The sequence below is a fragment of the Odontesthes bonariensis genome, chromosome 13 (genome assembly GCF_027942865.1).
Source record: "Odontesthes bonariensis isolate fOdoBon6 chromosome 13, fOdoBon6.hap1, whole genome shotgun sequence".
NCBI classification, from domain to species: Eukaryota; Metazoa; Chordata; class Actinopteri; order Atheriniformes; family Atherinopsidae; genus Odontesthes; species Odontesthes bonariensis.
In genome coordinates, this window is record NC_134518.1 from 35,933,459 (window position 1) to 35,953,366 (window position 19,908).

The 19,908-nt window shown below is 39.5% G+C and overlaps 1 protein-coding gene across 1 annotated transcript in view; it reads right to left on the bottom strand.

Moving 5' to 3' along the window:
- Positions 1 to 19,908, bottom strand: part of htr4 (5-hydroxytryptamine receptor 4) — a 222,487-nt gene that overhangs the window by 14,928 nt on the left and 187,651 nt on the right. The gene's annotated exons all lie outside the window — the stretch shown is intronic.

The following is a 19,908-nucleotide window of genomic DNA, read 5'->3' on the forward strand; positions in this document are numbered from 1 at the left end:
AGTTTGGCTGGCTGTTTATCTGTGTTCAAGCTAGAGCAAAACACAGAGAGAGAACAGTACAGGCTCATGATGCTCAATCTGAATCGAGTCTTAAATCGAGCGATGAAGCGCAGCAGGAGTGATGACCCTATCTCAGAAAAACAACGCCGTCAGAAACTGACCTACTACCGAAAACAGGGATGCAACGTGGCCATTGGGACTGGCTCAGATGGCACTTCCCTTCGGTCTGTTTTAATCAGAGCAAGTGCAATATATGTGCATCATCCCCAGAGGAAGCCTCATCTGCTTTTCTCAGTGTCCTTTCTGACTCCGGTGCCTCTCATTTCCAGCAGAAAATGGCCTGATGTGAAGCACATGTGTGAACAGCAAATGAGGAATAAGTCTGGACCAAACTGTTTAGGTATTCTATCCTGTGATCTACGATACGTTTTCCTCACACAGTTTCCCTACAGAGACACAGCTTCCATCCCACCGAGTCTCCCAGCTGACAGCCAAATCCGTCATTTGTTCACAGCCTTAAATACGACTCTGTAATGTACAAGTGTGTCCACATCATGATTAAGTCTGTTGTTTAACAAGTCTGCATGAGGAGGACTGATGGGTGGCTGGTCGGAGCAGCTAAACGTAGCTCTTAAGGCCTTTGGAAACATTGGGCCTCATGCAACAACCGTTCGTACGCACAGATTTGTTTTTAAGTCGTGCGTACGAGTGATTTAAGAGAATTTGCGCATTCACCAATTTATTCGTATTTTACGTTTTCTTTCAGGTACGAACAGAATTTACGAGTGATCCAGAGCTGCGTAGGAGTTTCCTAAAGTAGTCCGCTGTTATTCCAGTCAAGTTTGCTTGACTAATGGATTGTATATTTAATTACTTTGAAGCAAACATAAATAAATATATACATTATACCCCATAATGATGCTGAAATTATTCTGTTTGACTTAAATTATGCACTAATTGAAGGTTAATCTGACTGTATATAACAAGGTCAATGGGAAGCGTAACCAGCGGCTGACTTTCTTACTTTTGGATGCCTTAGTGCGTCAGGCTCTTGGAAGAGAGCGTGCGCTCCGAGACCGTGTAGACAGACGAATGGCTGACATCCCGATTTAGATCACCAAGGACTGTGCTGCTGTAAATATGCAGCTTGCTAGAGCCACAACTCCAGAGAGAAACACGCCGATCAAACCCAATTCCACCACACGTCCAGGTCCTCACCACCCTTGGATTTTTGGCCACTGGAACCTTTCAGAGGGAGATTGGAGACAAATCGGGGGTGTCCCAGTCCTCTGTGAGTCGTGCGCTCCCCTTGGTCATCAAAGCTCTCATCAGTTTATCAGCCGTGGTACATCAGATTCTCATACGCCGCTGTCCAACAAGTACAGATTAAGAGGGACTTTCATGCCGTGGCTGGGCTGCCAAACACATGATGAGGCCACAACTGATTGCACGGCTTCATCTGTCCCAACGGCATATTATTTGAATGCATTTTGGGACAAAGAATGCCTCCACACCTCTCTTAAAGCGCCACATCACAGTTGATAATGAACATCTGTTCTAAGGGCAGAGGAGGAGGCGGGATCATTTGTTATTCTGCAGACTTCACCAGGAATTTCAAACCCACATGTTTCAAACAGTTTTTCTGCTTTACTCTCGCTCGTGGTTTGGGATGAAAATCAAGATTTTGATGCTACAAACTACATGAGCAAGGTTAGAAAGTTATACTCGATCAGGGATTAAACATCCTACTTTTTATGGGTCTTGATTCCCATCATGTCATCTGGAAGCTGGCCTACAGAAAACAACAGCTTAAGATAATACAGTTTATAGTCATGTGACAGTAAAACAGTGTAGAGATGTGGAACAACTAACCCAAATAACCACTGATGGGTTCAGTTTGAGTATTAAAGTAGTTCCGTAACCGTTAGAGCGTTAATCTGTAGTGAGCTGCCTTTAATTTAACACACGTCAATGTCAACATCGAGTTCAGATAAATGGAATCTTTCAATCTTTTCTGGTCTTTCTTCAGAGAACATGAAGAAACTAATAAACTGCCTTCACACTTTATTAATTCTGTTCTCCATAATTCAATCTGACCCTTGAATTTAGTCACATGAAGCTCTTTAACTGCACTTTGATAGACTTTGTTCATTTTATAAAACAATTCTAAAGCACAAAGAGCAGACATCTGCCATTTTAAAGCAGTTTTCAGCACCTTTCATAGTTTATACTTCGTGTGAACAGTTCATGTTCAATGAAAAAAGCCCTTTTCAGACATTTTCCACTCATACAGTGTTATATACAGCAAACAGTTGATCCCTGACAGTCTTCTGATAATACCGGGCTGTTCCAACTTCTCTCTCACTCTTCCCTCATCATTAAAACGAGCCCTCATGTTCGGCACGGTCGTAGCAAAACGAGTCGTTGTTAGAGAATGGAAATCAGTTTCTCCTCCCTGTTATAAAAAATGGTTGAATGATATGGTTTCTTGTATTTATCTTTATTCGATATTCTCTGTCAGACACTCATCACAAGTCTGGGGACCCTTTATTGAGTATATTAGAAACGACAGGCCTCATGCTACACTGGACACCATTACTCTGTCTGCATTGTGCAGCTAATAATCTCCTCTACCTCTGATGTTACCTGGTCATGGCTCTATGGACTCCTTCTCAGACTTTAGATTACTGTAGATCATACTGTAGATTTGTATATAGCTGATGTTTATTCTCTATTTTTATTCTATTTCTATTCTAATTCTATTCTGTTTGCTTGTTTTTCCTTTAATTGTTTAAATATCTTTTATACTGTATGCTGCTGCAACACAATAATTTCCCAAATTGGGATGAATAAAGTACTTATCTATCTATCTATCTATCTATCTATCTATCTATCTAAAATCCATCCCTGTTCCTTCAATATGCACTGATATGCACAACTGTAACCTTTGCATGTCTATATTCCTGTGGGCTGACAGTTTGTTTTGTTTTGTTGTATATTTTCTGCGTTTTATATGTGGTTTATACCTGAAAAACGTTATAAATAAAGTGTTAAAAAAAAAAGAAAAGCCCTTTCAGATCTGCTGTTTCCTCGTCTGAACTGTCCTCAGCAGATATTTGGGAAGCAGGAGCCTCTCTTTGGAAAAGAAAGTGAACTTTGTAATGACCGGACATGAGCGGATGATAGGCTGAACACAATCATATCTACCCCTTGCTGTGATGATGAGGAAAACAGTTTCTCATCTTTATACCTTACAGCTGTTTCACATGATAGACAACGATGATTAAAAGCAGCAAACAGAAAAGGATGGAGGAATAATTGACTGGAGCATGTTTGAGGTCAGAACACTGGATTCTGCTGCGTCTGACTTCCTCTGAGCTGCAAGTAAAGCTAGATTCACTGCACAGATGTTGTCTTTAAGTTAACTGAATGGTGATGCTGCTTCTATACGAGATCTATTTGGAATGACTGTGACATTGGCCAATAAAATCATTCCCCTGAACGGGTAAGCTGTGTAATAATAAAATGCACGACTAAAAGTTCCACGAATCACAAGCAAGGCCTTTCAGCTAGTTTTAAGCTGGGAAAGCCTCTGAAGCGGCCAGCTAGCCTGTTGCTAATGATAGCAGCTGCCAGTGGCAGTAAGTAAGACGTTTTCCCCAATTTATTAGCTGTGCTGCTCTCTGCATTCATTCTCAAAGATTGCTTCCCAAATGACGTGGTTCTCTTTAGCGTTCAACTTTTCATTAATCGTGTGTAATTAACTCATTTTCTGGTCACGGTACACATTTATCTTAAATCTGCATTTAATAGGCTTTTAATAAGCCTAACATCTGTTCTAACATATTTTAATCTCATGGGCTGTTTGTGATCACTGCTCACCACAGCTTTGTGGGCACGCTGATCGTTGATCAGGAGAATTAGCTTTTTCTCTGTTTCACTCTCAGACTTTGAGAGTCTCTCTGTGACGTTGTAACATAGGTAATTGAAAGTGAAGCTACTTCAGTTTGTAATATTTTTCAGGTTGCTTTCGCGTGACGTCACATTGCTGCGTCGCGAGAGCGTTGGAGGGCAGGAAGTGAACTGATTATCTGAAAAAATGCCCGTTTTTGTGTGGTTCATGGTTGCTCTAATCGTTCTTACAGAGAAAAGGAAAAGGTTCTTTTTTTAAGAGTACCGAAGATCGTTCACAAAGGTGAGAAATGTAAAAAGCTCACAGAACAAAAAAAGTGGATTTTAAACCTACGTCAGCGGTCGGGAGGAGCAGAGACCGCTAATGTCTGCAGCGGCCACTTCCTCAGAGGTATGTTAGCTCGCTAACTTGGTTTTTGTGGCTGTGTTTATGTAGCATTATTTTGTCGCTAATTTCTCATTTGCTTAGTAATTATTATAAAGATCCTGGTAATTCATTGGGACTCTTTAGGCTGCCCGAGCTTTGGGTGACCTTGGGTTGGTAGACTGGGCTCCAACGGTCAACCTCGGTGACCAAAAAACTACCAAATTTGAGTCATCTCTTCAACAAGAGCAGAGGATGAAGCTCAGGGAGGACCAACAAAGACGGTCAGAATGTGAAGAGGCTGTGTTGGATCTCCAACAGACAGCTCTGAACCGTCAGGCTAACGTCGTTAAGATGTTTGTTGACATTATAGCCGCTAATGCTAGCTGCTAGCATCTTAACACATAAAAAAATATAAGAACAAACGATCACCTTGGCGAAGACCAAACGATAATCATCGTGGACCCACCCGCTGACAAAAAAAATGATATGCCTCCAGACTTTAATCTGCTTTTATCTGCTGTTTGGTTTAGGATGTCTGAAGGACCAGATAGTTTGTGACGTCAACAGCCTCGATTGTCAGCAAATCTTTAGGTTCTGTCGAAAAACTCATCTTCGTGAGATACGGGTCACGTCCAACATATTTGTTAATTAATTTTCTGTATCTTTGTGTCGAAAATAGCTCTAAATCCGTCCAATATGGACTCTCTGCAACGGTTTCCTCCATAGACTCAGGATGTGTTCGAATGTTACCGCATACTACATACTTGCCGATACTTGCATACGGCATACTGCATACTCATCAATAAGACAGTATGGAGAGCGTTTACCCACAATGCATTTCGTTCCTGCGAGCCGAAATCAGCCGGCCTGAAGCTGATTTCTCTTAAGCTCTAAACTCTGTAAACTTTAGCAACATTTGAAACATTTTCAGGTGAGAAAGTAGTCGTTTAGATCCCCAACGTGTTGAAAACCTGACAAAATACCGGCTGTTTACAATTTTGTTCCCACGAATTCGGCGCTACTAAGGCTAGCCGCAGTGAGCAACGCACTTCCTGTTATTTTCACAAAATAAAATACCCGTTGCCTTTTATCATAGGGAAAGCCATTACCATACAATTGGTGCTTTTGTTTTGAAAACAGGAAGTGAACCTACCCTCGTTGTAGCTAGCTTGAAACTGCCGTTTTGACAGGAAATGACGATCGGCGACGTCACGTTACATTGCATCTTGGGTAGTTTGAGTATGAGTAGTAACCTCATGATGCATACCCAACATTTCGGAGAATCTAGTATGCATCCGGGAAAAAAGTCAGTATGAGTAGTAGGAGTAGTAGGAGAAGTATGCGGTTTCGAACACAGCTGTATTCTCCATTTTTACTTCCTGCCCTCCGTCTGAACTTGCGCCGCTTTAGCGCGTCATCATAATTACGTGACTGAAACCCGGCTCATTTTTTCCAAAACTTGGCTCTTCATTCTGATGTTGAAAGGCCATTATTTACAGTGGTTTAGGTAACAGCCTTTTAAATTTTTCTCTAGAACAATGGAGAACCGAAGCTGAAGACACTGAACCGCCTGTTCTGTTCAGCAGGCTTTTGGGGATGTTAATATACATAATAATATTCACATGCATGCACAAAGATGGAAGTGAAGGAAGACAATCTGGTAAGAATACCAAAGTAGCCACACATAGAGGTAATTTGGACATCGTTTCTTTACATGTGTGGTTGTGTGTGTTTTCCAGGAACGACATCGGTGTACTGCTGGCTCTCAGAAGTTTGATTATTTCTGGATGACTTAACATTCCTCAGTTAACTGCTTACACGACCGGAATGACAAGAAATGTCCACAGTGTGTGTTTGTGTCTGACTGCAGAGGGACATTAAGCCATACATGCGTGTAAAGTGTGTGTATCATTAAAACTCTGACATCTGTCAGGGTGCAAATAACACATAAATTAAATTCTGTTTTATTTTTTTCTGCTAAACCATTTAAATAGCACAGCTGGTACATACTCAGTGTGGGTCAACAGCAATGTAGCATTGTTGTAGCATTGTAGCATCCTTTTTTTTAGTGTAATTCAATTACAAAAAGGAGAGAAAAACTAAATGAATTCATCAAAAAACTCATGGCCGCAATAACCGTGTGATTAATCTCTGATATCATAACAAAATAAAATCAAACAGCAATCAATCTTATGCATCATTTTCATTTTTATGTCTTTAAAATATCCCAATTTGCTTTTCACAACTTCTAGAAAAGACTCACGGATTCCCTCCCCTACACGTTTATGACAAGTTACGATACTTTTTAACATCTTAAGGTCGTTTCTGGTGATTATTACCTTTAAAATGGTTTAAAAATACATTTTAAATAAGTAATAGTCTTGATGTTACTCCTGAAGATGCCGAGGACGGTTAACAGTTGGAAAGAGAGAATACCCCCCCACACACACTTTATCTTTCTATTTTCTTCTCTTGTTCTTTATCCTTTTAATTACTATTATTATTATGATTTTTTTTATATTTATTTATTTTTATTTATTATTATTGTATTTATTATTTATCTGTTATTATTATTTATATTTATTTATATTTTTATTATTATCATCATCATATTTTATTTATTTATTATTATTATTATTATTATTATTATTATTATTATTTATGTATTTATCTTTAATTATTTATTATTATTATTTTATTTTGTCTTTCCATACTTCAATTTTTCACTTATGTTGCCATATGCTGTATAATAACTAAGTTGTTTGCTGTGACTACATCTGATATGGGTTGTCGGAGGGATAGTTATGTTGGGGTTCTCTTTTTGTCCTGTTTTATTTTGTACTTCACATTAAAGCAGATGCTTTGACGCAATGGGAAACTGATATCTTTTTTCTTTCTGTACTGTCTGCAAAAACACAACTCCAACTGAAAGTAATAATCCCAAACCTGTGCTTCCAATCCCAAAATATAGATGAAAACTCAACTGAACCACACCACGTCACACAGCACACTGATAATACTTGATAATATCTTTCCCTAAATTGGAAATGTGCTTTTCGGTAATTAAACCATTTTGTTTTCACATCGCTGATCTGATGCTATATTATTTCATGTTGGCTAACCGGTCGGTTTGCTTGTCTGGTCATATGAGATCTCCCCACACTGACGAAAGAGTTTTTTTTTTGTCTTTATCTCATGGGATTCATGTTGACGCCCTGTTGGCTACATCGCCCACATGAAGATGACACAGAATGTGTAGCAGCAGACTGGAGGCTCAAGTAGCATGAAGAGCTAAAGAGGTCGAGGTTTAAGCAGGACCTGCAGCACATGAGTCAAATCTGTGCGACCAAACTTCTTCTCATGCCTGTGATTCAGGGGACATTATCATCAAGCCACAATGTGAATCTTTCATAGCTTATTTTAAGTTTATTTTACGTGATTAACACGCAGTTTATCATGAACACCAGTCAGCCGTGATGTTATTAAGACTGACAGGGAAGTGATGAACACTAATTATCTCATTAAAATGGCACCTGGCAGTGGGTGGGATATATTAGGCAGCGAGTGGACATTCTGTCCTTTAAGTTGATGTGTTGGAGGCAGAAAAAATGGGCAAGTGTCAGGATGTAAGTGACTCTGACAAGGTTCAAATTGTTGTGGCCTGAGGAAAGTGGGTCATAGCATTTCCACAACAGCATCTTTTATAGGATGTGGGATGAACCCACCAGATATGGTCCAAGGGAGGAAAACCGGTGGCAGGAGCCACGGCTCACTTTAAGCTGCAATGTTTTTATTTTATGTAAAGCACTTTGAATTGTTTTGTACATGAAATGTGCTATAGAAATAAATTTGATTTGATTAAGCACTTGGGGAGCAAAGGCTAGCCTGTGTTGTCCAGTCCAATTTAAGAGCTACAATGGCTAAAATTGCTAAAAAAAAGTTAATGCTGGTTCTGATAGAAAGGTTTCAGGACTCAGTGTTTAGGCGCGTTTCCACTATGTAGTCCGGTACGGGTCGGTTCAGAACGGTTCGCTTATTTCAGTGTTTCCACTACCACCAAAGCATACCGGTCCCAATTGTATCTCCGCAGGAAACACTACCCAGATTCAATTCAAATTCAATTCAAAAATACTTTATTTATCCCAGAGGGAAATGAAATGTTGATGTGCTCAATTAAATCAAGGAGTTATTATAGATGCTGATGGCTGTGGGCAGGAAAGATTTCCTGTAGCGGTCCGTTTTGCATCCAAACTGAAGAACAACAGACTTGTAGAAGATCTGCAACATCTTGTTGCAAACCTTGAAGGACCTTAGCTTCCTCAAGAAGTACAGTCTGCTCTGTCCTTTCTTGTAGATGGCTTCACTGTTGTGTCTCCAGTCCAGTCTGTTGTCCACATGAACACCAAGGTATATATATTCCTCAACCACCTCCACTTCTTCTCCCATGATGGAAACAGGGTTTGATCTGACCCTGTTTCTCCTGAAATCTACAATCATCTCCTTTGTTTTGTTAACATTCAAGATGAGATGATTGTACCCACACCATGCCACAAAGCGGTCCACCAGCTCTCTGTACTCAGCTTCTTGTCCATCTCTGATACACCCGACAACTGCAGAGTCATCTGAATATTTCTGTAGATGACAGGAGTCTGACTTGTACTGGAAGTCTGAAGTGTACAGAGTGAAAAGGAATGGTGACAGTACAGTCCCCTGTGGTGCTCCTGTGCTGCTGATCACCTGGTTAGACACACAATTCTTCAGTCTGACAAACTGTGGTCTGTTTGTCAGGTAGTCATTAATCCAGGTGATTGTTGAGGCCTCCACCTGAGTCTTCTGGAGTTTCAGACGAAGCAGATCAGGCTGGATTGTGTTAAATGCACTGGAGAAATCAAAGAACATGATCCTCACAGATCCGCCCTCTGAGGACATCACCTTCTTCGTCCCAGCTCCTTACACACTTATTTGTTTCCTACATTGTCTTTTTTTCCCCCATTTGTCTCGGTACCTAACTTACCGCACTTACTCTAGCACTAGTTATGCTCTTAGCTGTTTGGTTTTGGAAGGAAATGCACTTATTTCCTGAAGTTCTTTTGCTTACCGATGTGGAACACACTTATTGTAAGTCGCTTTGGATAAAAGCGTCTGCAAAATGACTGGACATGTCTGTCTTCTGCCTGAACAAGACAACACTCTGCTGGGAAACCTCTGGTCCTGCCGTTTATGTGGACGTTACTTTGGTGCATACCTCCCACTTGAGGTTGCCTTGGACGACGCTTTATAAATACAAACCGAATTGAATTAAACTGAACCTGGAACTGCATTCTGTGACGGCTTCTTTCGGCAGGATAAAGTGTGCTGCCACACTGAAAAAGATGGCTCCAGAATGGTTCAAAGACACGTGTTTGACAAGCCTCCAAAGTCTCCTGATCTCAATCACGCTTCAGCTGACAGGAGCTAAACATTGTGCAGAAAATCCTGATTATATCTACTGAGAAAGTGCAACACATCGACTGGTAAAAGGTACAGAAAGGGCTCCTTTACTTCGGTCCTTCTTTGGTGAGCTCAGACCTATGGGCGGCATCAGAGCTGTCTTTGTTCTGGAAAGGTTAACTTGAGTTAATGTGTGGATGCACTGATGGGTCTGCTTTTCCAGCCCATGATTTCCTAACAAATTCCAGCCTATTTTAGAGGCAACGGATGCTTGAGGGGCCCAAAGATCAGAGGCATTCCCCGGTGAACGGTCTTGGATACATGCTAATTAAAGTAGTATTACTCTTAAACATTACTTAACTACTTAACCTACGTAGTCTTTAATAGAGGAGTCTTTTTACATCAAACTGAAATCAGTTCTAATACATCTTTGACATTTTATATTCTCCATTTATTGCTTATGAGCAACAATGTATTCTCAGTTATTTGCCAAGTTATTCCAGGTAATCATTAGCAAAGTAAACTGCCTCTAATACGATAAATGAAATAAATATATATAATATTATATATATATATATATATATATATAAATATATAAACAAAAAATAAAATGTATGTAACTATTTGTACATACAAAAGAAAGAAAAAGAGAAATTAAAAAAAATTTAAATCACATAAAGTGCTAATACATAACAAAACACCGCACATTGTTCGAAAAAGGAATGGGAAGAAGAACAAAACTTTTTTAGTTTCCCACCCCAAATCTTCAGTTTGTAAATATCCAAACTATATAAATATATGCCGTATATACACTTCCTAAATATCTAAATAAATATATAATCACAAAAATAAATATGTACTACACAAATATCCTTGTAAATATAAATGTAAATATGATCCTCATAATAAACTATCCCCATAAATAACTATATACCATACATACCATATACTAATTAAATTACAATATAACCTAATTAACCCTATTCTATTCATATATTTATCCCTCATCGTCCTCCGTTAACATACTTCCTCTTCCATGTACTTGTTTAAAAAGATTTTTTGTACCTTTTTTTTAAACAGATTTATATTTGCACTTTGTTTTATTTGTTTTATCATTAGTTCCACAAAGTCGTCCCACAGCTCGATACGCACATGCTTTATATATGCTTTATATATATATATGCTTTTCATATTTGTTCGGACCTTTGTTTTTTTTAAAGATGACACGTGGAAACTGAAGCTGATCATATGCAGCTCGCTCATATTTAGCCTCTGGATTAACTACCGTTAAGCTCATCTTTTCTCTCTTCTTCTCCTTAAACAGACAAACTACCAGAGACGGGGACTCGAGTCGCTGTTTTGATGACTTGTGACTTGACAAAAAATAAAAGACTTGAGACACGATGACTTGAATGACTTGAGTGTTATTCAGTTCATGTTTTCAGTTTGAATATTAAATTAATTGAAAATGTAATAATGATTACCCGGTAGGAGCGCAGGCTGAGAACGGCGTCATGATTGGATCCCTACCCTGTCAGTCAGCCATGCCCTCTCTACATACCTTAGTGTTTATTGGAGAGAATAAGCTCATATCAGATATGCATCAACATGTCAGCGGGACCGAGAGTCGTTGTCTTCGGCTTTCGTAATTACCATTTTGACGGCAAAAGACGAACAGCTCAGTGCAAGACATGCGGCATCAACATCTCAGACAGCCAGACGACAACTTCCAACTTTGTTCCTCAGTTGAAGATCCATTCTGACCAGTAAGTGCTTGTCAAATTAGCTAATATTATCCTGTTAGCCTAGTCGGTAGTTAGCTAAGGTGTCTGATACTCAAGAGAAACAGTTAAAAAGGACCATCTCTAAGTACATATGCTCCAAACACATCACTGATTAAGGCCACTGAGTGCATGTGTTCCAACCAGAGATAGCATATTGTCAAATAAGGAGATTCGGAGGAAAATACATTCCAAAGGAATGAAGGAAGAAGTCCACATATATTGTCTCTTGGCTAGATGCCTGGAGAAGAAGAGACCTGGCGCATCGCCACCAGATATGGATAAATTAACACCCAAAAAAAGGAGCTTCACCCTCTGAAAGACAGAGAGATTTCATTCGAACAGTTGGGCTACGCTCTCCAGACTTGATGCATCTTTTCTGTAAATTCGAGACGGACCTGATGAATGCAATAAAGGTTTCTATGTTCGATTAAGTCCGTGTCAGCAGAGTTCTTCATCACTCATCTCCACATCGGCTCGCCGACCATCCCTGATATTTACTACGTTAGCTTGATCTGATACGGGGTGGACAGGTTGGACACATTGGCCAATGTTTACTGACAGTTACTTATATCTTTGTGTTTCCACTTTATTAAGATCAGATTCTGCAGGTAAAATTGCAATAATAAGGTGACTTTGACTTGACTTGCCCAAGAAAAAATGGCTTGAGACTTAATGAGACTTGCACATGTGTGAGTTGGTCCCATCTCTGCAAACCACCCTGTTTAGTTGGTTTACTTTTCTTTATTCTCGTCCACGGTTGCTTGTCTGACTTTGATATTTGTGAATAAAAAACACTAAATTTTTCCTCCGTCAGCCCTTTTTAAGCCTCAACCCCCCCCCCCCCCCATGAACCTTTTCAGTCGTCTTTCTGCTGCCTTGTTCGATTGTGCGAATAAATAAATAAATAAAACATCTTATAAAAGAGTGAAAATGATTTCTCCATAAACACCAAACCAGTGTTTGTCTTCTGCATGACAGGAGGCATAATTGACCAGAAGGATAAAGTATCCAAACTTTATAAGCAGCAGGATGACGGAGTTGGTAAATCTGACTCTAAACATTTATTTTAATGTGTTATTGTAAATATTTTATTTCTGACATGGTCCCATGGTTTCAGTCCCCACGTCGACAGAGGAGGACTCACCGAACATCCATGCTGGGACGTATTTGCTTCTTTTGGCCTCTGCCAGCTCAAACCGAGGCCTTGTATTTATTGGCACTCTGCTTGTGTTTACTGGCACAAACATGGATTTAAACACAGCATCAGCATTTCAAAAAGAGAGCAACTTCTAACTGACGTTTAAAGTCGAGACCTTGGACATGCTACTGTATACACCGACTATCACCCCCTTATGAATAAAAAGATATTTAATTCTGCAGTTTTTTTCACTTTCCTGGAAGGTCTGTCATTGTAAACTATTTGGGAATTTATGTCATCGTCAGCTCTTCAGATATTGAAACCTTTGATTTTAATATGCTTAGCTATGCATAGCTGACCCCATTAAAGGTAAAGAATTTCTCTTTAACGTAAAGACTCATATATTTGTAAATATAACAAGTCTTTTTTTAGGGCAGGGCGAGTTAACTCGTTATTATCGCGTTAACGCATTAATTATTTAATGCCGATAAATATTTTATCACGCATTAACACAAAAGGTCTTTTGTGCCTTTAACTCTTTCGGTGCCAAAGACGTCTATAGACGTAAATTGCGTTTTTTAACGGAGCGGGCTGGGGGACAATCTAGCGGAGTTCGTCACTAAATCTTAGGCTTGTAAACACTAAACAGAGAATATACTGGCAAAATTACCCGCAAGGTGGCAGCAGTGCCACTATACACAAAAAAAAGAGCTCGTTTTCTCAATTTTTTGGGTCAAACAGCTGTTTTTGGTGAAACCAACCTATGTTCCACTGTCTATTACTAAAAGACTGAAAATGGTAGAAACAAACTTTTTTTTTCCTGATCAAAGAAGAGAGTCTACTCTTTCTTTTGGTAATTTCGGTGTGTACATAGTCATAAGACACACTTTTCTGTGGGTCTTGGAAAATCAGTCAAAATACTGAAAAACACTTGGCAGTATGGGTGGCTCTGAACTGAAAATGGTTGGCAGCCAATGAGTTAATGGATAGGAAAGTTCAGACAGACAGGAAGCAGGGGGCAGAGAGAGGGGGAACGACATGCAGCACAGGGCCGTCAGATGCGGGACTCGAAGCTGCAGCGAGGACTATAGCCTCTGTACATGGGGCGCCTGCTCAGCCCACTACGCCACGGACCCCCCCCTGTTTTATTATTTATTTTATTATTGTAAAAGTCTGTTGCTCACAGGCTTTTATTTTGTAAAAGTCTGTTGCTCACAGGCTTTTATTCTGTAAAAGTCTGCTGCTGTCTGCTGTGGAACAGGAAAAGAAAGTAATCGGCGGATCCACCAAACATGGAGAAGGGTACGGAACTTTTACTCGGCCATTTTCATTTTAAAGTTCTTCCAGACGGCGGAGTCGACAGAACCAAAGTCATCTGTAAACACTGCCAAGTTGAATTGTCTTCTCAGCGTAGTAGTTCCAGTCTAAAATATCACTTAAAGGCAAAACACACAACTGATAGCAGCAAGTCATTCAAGGAAACAGACAGTGGAGCGAGGCTTCTACATAAAAACTACAGAAAGATACTGATGTTAAAAGTGTGTTTGCACAACAAATGTTATGGCACTTTCATTCATATGGCAGCACATTTAAAATAAAGCTAAATGCTAAAAGCTATACGCTACTTTTGGATTCATTTTTGGATTCTGCGTACAAATGCGATTAATCGTGATTAATCAGGGAAATCATGTGATTAATTAGATTAAACATTTTAATCATTGCCCAGCCCTAATGTTTTCAGAAAGGAATGTAGGATTAAATGATGATAACGCATCATTTTAACACAAAGATAACAAGAGAAGAATGCCTGGAGAGAGCCTTAAAGTACTCAAATAGGTCTCGGCAGCACAACAATGAGAATGTTTATTTCCTTTTTTTTGTTTCATTTTCAAACACACACACATTCCTTATCCTCACACACACCGACTTTCTCTGATGTTTCCCCGATGATTACCCCATGTCTGTTTGTTTTCCTCTTTCTGGGCATGGTGTAAATACGCAGACTTTTCCTCCCTGCCTGGTAGAAAGCTCAGCTTGGCAGGAAGATTTTCCACTCTCCCCTCTCCATGATGTCTCATTCAGAGATGACGGTGAAATGTGTAGATGTTTTACATCTGCAGCGATTCAGTTTGTTAACATATTAAAATGAAAAAAAAAAACACACTTCGGTGTCTTTTTTATTGATCAGCTAGAACTGACTGTAGTCTGTTAAAGTGGTCTGAAGCTATGCAGCCTGTGTGAAGGACTTTCACAGACTATCTTTGGACACCAGCTACTTTTTTTTTGCTCATTTTTTGCCTAATTCTTGTGTGTGAACATTTTTATAGGAATGTGTTTTTGTTTGTTAAACCACTTTGATACTGACCACATGAAACATTCAAGAATAAAAAGGACCTAAAGGGATAAACTAAAGTTTATATAAAGGGATGAACCAGTGCACACGAAAGAAAATAGTTCTCCAGTTAGTTTCTCAAGTTTTTCTTTGGAAATCTTCTGCTTTTTCACTCATTTTCAGTCCAGTTTTTCTTCATTAAGCCACTTAACTCTGAGCTATGAACCATTCAGGCAGGAAAAAGGCTCCTAACTCACGGGACGAACCAGTGTTGTGTCCACACAGAACAGACAACTTAGCAAAGAAGCCGTTTTAAACTGGATCTTTAGGCACTTTGTTCCCAGCAGCCTGTCACAGAGACACATCATTTGTTCCCATTTCTTTAGCTGCATGTGTGAAAAACAGCTTCATACTTTCAACTTTGTTGTACATTTACGTTTAAAACTGCTTTCAGTTACCAAAAGAGTCAAATTGATATAATATAGGATAAAGGAACCCTAACTCTGACCTGGGCTGCATGTTTACCTGCTTTATCCATCTGATGTGGCTGGGAATGAATGAAGGAACAATACAGTAATCTTTTTGGAATGGTACTGTAATTGTACACATTTTTTTGAAGGATCTCATCACAAAACTTAAAAAAAGTGTAAAATTGTGGATTATTTGTGTTTGTTCAAAGCATCAGAATATTGATGTGTGAAACAGACACATCTGGAACGTTCACAGTGTTTCAAACATCTGTTTTAAGATGTAGAAGCGCCTCATATGATCCAGAATACACAAGATCCAAATAAAAACACTAAAGTAACACGTTTAAGGAACATTTTGACCAAAAGCACCCAGAACGCCAGTATTTAGGGCTTTCTTCAAAGAGCTAAAAGATCATTTCAGCCCTCATCTTCTGCATTTCCAGGCAGATTAGACAAATTAATTCAGCTGAAGTGTGAAATGTCTCTCCTCACTGGAGGTTTTCATTTTTAAATATCCATGCTGTGTCTTCTCAGCAGATTTAATGAGTTAGAATGCTGTGTAATGATAATAACGCGAATAATGACTTCAAATAATAGATTTATAAGCTGTGGTGGAGATTGAATATGAGATAAAAGGGCCAGAAATATGAAAACAAAGCTCCAGCCCAGAGACAATCTCAAATACACTGGAAAAAATCTAAGTCTTACCAAGTATATATGTCTCATTTCTCGTCAAAATATCTCATTACACTTAATATAAGACACAACAAGTACTATTTCAGCCAGATATAGGGACTTGTTTGGAGACAATACATCTTGAATATCTTCTTAAATAATAAAAGTCTTGAAAACAAATTGTTTTGAGTCACATATCACATGAAACAAACTTTTTTTTACATTTGAAGAGGTTTTTAAGCTAATTTTAAGATCACTTTTAACTCAAAAGTCCTAAATATCACATTTTATTTCAAGAAATCTTGACAAGCCGATTTTCACTAGTTCCATTGGCAGATTTTTTTGCTTATTTCAAACAAAAAGTCTTGTATTTGTTGTTTTTCTTACTTATTTTTGGAGGGGCATTTTTTCCAGTGTATACTTCGTCCCAGCCTCCCAGTAGTTTTAGGGGGGTAAAATATCTTCCCTGGACCTCTGTTCAGCCTCTGTTCAATTCCTTGTCAGATTAAGGTGTCTACATGCACTTAATAACTCAGTCTGATTGTAATTTAGCCAATAATCCGATCCTTTCAGTGCCATGTGACCCCACTGAGTGAAATCCAAGTTGCTCTTGTTAGCATGTTAGCACCTAGCATGACAGCTCCACCTGCTATTGGTGGGACAGTGGGTGAATGAGTCCATTTTCCCTGTAAAACTGTACTTTGAAAGTCTTACATTTGAGTTAAAAAACATGACAACATACAGAGAAATTTAGAAATACAACCTCACAACCTTTTATGTAACTAATCTCGCCGTAAAGCCGCAGTTTGGAGGTCACATGTTTACGTATGAATACACAGTGTCATACGGTGGGAGAACAGATGTATGGTTGAAATAAGGTGAAGGATACTTACAGCCACATGGGCTGTTTATGCCAACTGTATAGTGTGTGTGTGTGTGTGTGCGCACAGATGTGAGCCAGATGCACCCATGTTGTTGACGGTAATCTTTCATCTTGGCAGAGCTGACGGAGCAGAGTTGTGTGACATAAAGGTGAAGTCAGCGAGGCGCCGGCCCACACAGCGAGTCAATTCGATTAGGACGTGAAAACCCTTCCTGACGTTTTTAATGTGGTTACAGACTGAGGATGACTGCTCAGTGTATGTGTTCAGAATGTGTCCCATGATACATTTGGTTTTAAGAAGGGCTGGCCGAGTTAACTCGTTATTATCGCGTTAAATTGTTAGTTATTTAACACCGTCAAATATTTTATTGCGCATTATCGCAGGCTTTTATTTTGTAAAAGTGTTGCTCACAGGCTTTTATTTTGTAAAAGTCTGTTGCTGACAGGCTTTTATTTTGTAAAAGTGTTGCTCACAGGCTTTTATTTTGTAAAAGTCTGTTGCTCACAGGCTTTTATTTTGTAAAAGTCTGTTGCTGTCTGCTGTGGAACAGGAAAAGAAAGTAATCGGCGGATCCACCAAACATGGAGAAGGGTACGGAACTTTTACTCGGCCATTTTCATGTTAAAGTTCTTCCAGACGGCGGAGTCGACAGAACCAAAGTCATCTGTAAACACTGCCAAGTTGAATTGTCTTCTCAGCGTAGTAGTTCCAGTCTAAAATATCACTTAAAGGCAAAACACACAACTGATAGCAGCAAGTCATTCAAGGAAACAGACAGTGGAGCGAGGCTTCTACATAAAAACTACAGAAAGATGCTGATGTTAAAAGTGTGTTTGCACAACAAATGTTATGGCACTTTCATTCATATGGCAGCACATTTAAAATAAAACTAAATGCTAAAAGCTATACACTACTTTTGGATTCATTTTTGGATTCTGCGTACAAATGAGATTAATCGTGATTAATCAGGGAAATCATGTGATTAATTAGATTAAATATTTTAATCGTTGCCCAGCCCTAATTTATATACACACTCTGAACACCTGACTTTATGCTAAGTTTACCATTTTTCATCCACATGGTTTCCTTTATTCAATAATGAACTTTTATACACCTAAGTGTGCTCCTCCTCTGCAGGTGGGATGTGTTTAATGTGTTTAAATGCTAATTTTTCTGCCCAAACATTGGCGACATGAGGAGACACAGTGGGGGGCTTTTCTCTGACACCTACTACAGTTTTGGTGCTCTTAAGAACTTAGCTGTCGGTAAATTTAAATCAAGTGGTTATTAGGGCAGCTAAACAGCTCTGCACATTTCGATTATTTTCTTCTATTTCTGTGTACTTTCTGTTATTTCTGGGTCAAAACCAGGAAGTTATCTGTGAAGCACGCCTTTAGATCCAATTACAAAATCAAGGGTAGCATTAAATATGCGTGTTTTTGTGTTTTGATCCAGAAATATTTCAATCAGACGAACATATTTACATGCATAAAGCTGGAGCAGCAGACCAGAGGCCAAAATCATGAGCCTAACCTGGGAAAACAAAAGCTAAAGCACAGACAAAAAGAAAACCATTACTACACAACTGAAAATGTACTTCCCGTCGACATTATATGCAAAGACCATGAGTAGATGGCCTCAGCAGATATTATTCCAATAGCAACTAAAGGTAACAAAAGCCAGCATGTGTGTGCGATAAAAGCTGAAAACAAATATGTTTAGAGCCCTAAAATGCAGCTGGGTTAACTTTACATACAGTCTCATCCATCGTTGCCTAATCTTATGATTTAATTTGTCTTATGTAACAAATCTAAAAGCTTCCCTTTGTTTTAAGCTCCCAGGATTCATGCTAACGTCTCGCTCCCTCACCTGACATGTCTGCGATGAAAGTTGGATCATATCTGAAATAAATCTTTCCACTACGAGAAACAAACCGATGTCACCGATCTGAGCAGAGACGGCTGACGTCTGAAAACACAAGAAGCCCGAGTCAACAGTCCTCTGACAGGCCCAGAGACAAGAGCGCTAACCCCGGCCAAAGTTCATCCTCTGTTTGTCTTCTGAATATTAAGAATGTTTGGAAAACAAACAAGTGAAACACTCAAGGAAAAGATGAGCCCAAAGGTCCCTAAAAATCACATTTAGAAGCTGTGAGCACAGAACATTCTCCTCCGTTCAGGTATGACTGAGGATTTATAATTAAGGATTTATTCATCCACAATAACACAATGAAGACATCTAAGTGGTCACATGTTTGATGTTAACAGCATGGCTGCAGCAGGAGGGGCTTTCAGGCAGCCGTAAGGGCGCCCGTTCTGATTGGCCCTCTTGTCTGAGGACCTGATGAAGACCTCCTCCGCGGCGGTGACGGGCTGGACTCCAGAAGGCTGTTCGTCTGAATGCGTACCGCAGTACCATTAAAAGAGCTATGACCACTTTCACACTGATAGCTCTGAAAATGGCGCTGCAGTCTGCAACGAAGCTGAACTCAGACTGTCCGGATGTTCGGTCCTTCGGTTCGGGAAGGCGGCCATTTTGGATGGAAGGTGCGTTTTCGTGCCATTTTTTTGCCGATTCTACGCCTTGCATAAGATCGAACTCGTCCTACAGATTTAATGCTACAGACTTCAAACTTGGCCAGATTACTCTTAAGACATGGGGGGGATAAACTCATTGGGCAACTTTTTCAAAACTTAAAGGGCGTGGCCGTGGCGACGCCTCAAAGTTCGATGACTCGCCATCACTCGCCACAAAAAATGAAGTCGCTTATAACTCCCACATACATTATCCAATCTGTCCCAAACTTCATACGCTGATAGCTGGACCCAGCCTGAACGCGCACATATTATCATAGTGACATCAAGCTACAGCGCCACCTGCTGGTGGTTGGAAAACTCTTTTTTTTCCACACCTCGC